This window comes from Felis catus, chromosome B2 (assembly GCF_018350175.1).
Source record: "Felis catus isolate Fca126 chromosome B2, F.catus_Fca126_mat1.0, whole genome shotgun sequence".
NCBI lineage: Eukaryota > Metazoa > Chordata > Mammalia > Carnivora > Felidae > Felis > Felis catus.
In genome coordinates, this window is record NC_058372.1 from 36,183,646 (window position 1) to 36,185,611 (window position 1,966).

Here is a 1,966-nt window from a genome sequence, read left to right on the forward strand (position 1 = left end):
AAACACTGCTGAAAAGAACCAAAATTCACTGCTTGAAAGACATATCCTGATTTCAGAAATGCTAAAATTGTGGGGGGAAATGTGTTTCTTAGAAAGATGAAGTACAGCATTATTCTCCTTCATATTGCTTCCTAACTGAAGCACTTAGCCCCCCGCCAGCTGCACGGCAGGTGCTAAATAAACATTTGTTGAGTGAATGAGTGACAGGCCAGCAGCGCCAAGTACAAGGGAGGTGAGGGGCGCCCAGAGCCTCTTGGAAAGCCCCACTCCCCATCTTCTTCCCCACTGGCTCCCCACCCCCCCCACCGTGGAGACTGCCTGGCCCAAGGTCTTTTCAGTCTCTGCCTGTCCCACTTTGTCCAACTCCAATGACCAAACCCCTCAGCCTGGCATGGCTCCCAACAGGTTCATTGGGTAGACTGGCTGATGGTCCCTCACCCAATACCCACCCACCCATGGGTACCATATGTGCTCTAGTGCCCTGGACCAAATAAAGCACACCTTCTCTGTGGGACCCTCAAGAGTGACCATTCACAGGAAGGTGCAATTAGACGGACTTCCTGGCTCCTGTGAAATGCTCAGACTACAGAGAAATGCTGGAAAGGGGGACGGGAAGGGGGGAATGAAAGAAGGGGAACAGCGTGCATGTAGCTCTCTCCCCATTTTCTCTTTTAAAAAAGTTTTAAGAGTGGGCTTTCTTCCTTGCTGCTGTAGGGTCGAGTAGCTGGTGTCGAGATGGGCAAATTCATGAAACCCGGGAAGGTGGTGCTGGTCCTGGCCGGACGCTACTCGGGACGCTAGGCGGCCATCGGGAAGAACATCGATGATGGCACTTCAGACTGTCCCTACAGCCATGCTCTGGTGGCTGGAATTGACCTCTATCCCCGCAAAGTGACAGCTGCCATGGGCAAGAAGAAAATCGCCAAGAGGTCAAAGATCAAGTCTTTTGTGAAAGTTTATAACTACAATCACTTCATGCCCACAAGGTACTCTGGGGATAGCCCCTTGGACAAAACTGTTGTCAACAAGGATGTCTTCAGAGACCCTGCTCTTAAAAAAATTTTTTTTTCAACGTTTATTTTTTTTGGGGGGACAGAGAGAAACAGAGCATGAACGGGGGAGGGGCAGAGAGAGAGGGAGACACAGAATCGGAAACAGGCTCCAGGCTCCGAGCCATCAGCCCAGAGCCCGACGCGGGGCTCGAACTCACGGGCCGCGAGATCGTGACCTGGCTGAAGTCGGACGCTTAACCGACTGTGCCACCCAGGTGCCCCCAGAGACCCTGCTCTTAAATGCAAGGTCTGATGAGAGGCCAAGGTCAAGTTCGAGGAGAGGTACAAGACCAGCAAGAACAAATGGTTCTTCCAGAAGCTGCGGTTTTAAATCTGTTTCGGTCATTAAAAATACCAAAAAAAAAACCCGACAACAAAAAAAAACAAAAAAAAATTTTTTTAAAGATGTTTATTTATTTTTGAGAGAGAGACAGAGCACGCACCAGGGAGGGGCAGAGAGAGGGGGAGACACAGACTCCAAAGCAGGTTCCAGGCTCTGAGCTGGCAGCACAGAACCCAAAGTGGGGCTCAAACTCACAAACCGCGAGATCATGACCTGAACCGAAGTCGGACGCTTAACCGACTGAGCCATCCAGGTGCCCCTCTCTCCCCCTTTTCTCCTCTGCAACTCTCTAAAAGGAGATTCAAATCCCAGCTGGCATTAGCAGCATGACCTTGGCCACGCTACTTCTCAGAGGCTCATTTTTTCCCTATCTGTGAAATGGGGATAACAATAGTTCCTTCCTACACTTGGTGAGAGGGCTAAATAAAACAACACATAGAGTGTCAGAGTGTCTGGCTGGCTCCTTCCTTTCCTCTGCCCTTCCCCCTACCCCTCCACTCTCTCACCTGCTCCTTTCTCTCTCCTCCTACCCCTTTCTAGCCCTGCCCTAAGACCTACTCAATGCCAAGAC

General features: G+C 50.7%; 1 pseudogene; it reads left to right on the forward strand.

The window, feature by feature from the left end:
* Positions 1–720: 720 nt before the first annotated feature.
* LOC101084029 lies at positions 721–1,056 on the forward strand (annotated as a pseudogene).
* The last annotated feature ends 910 nt before the right edge of the window (positions 1,057–1,966 follow it).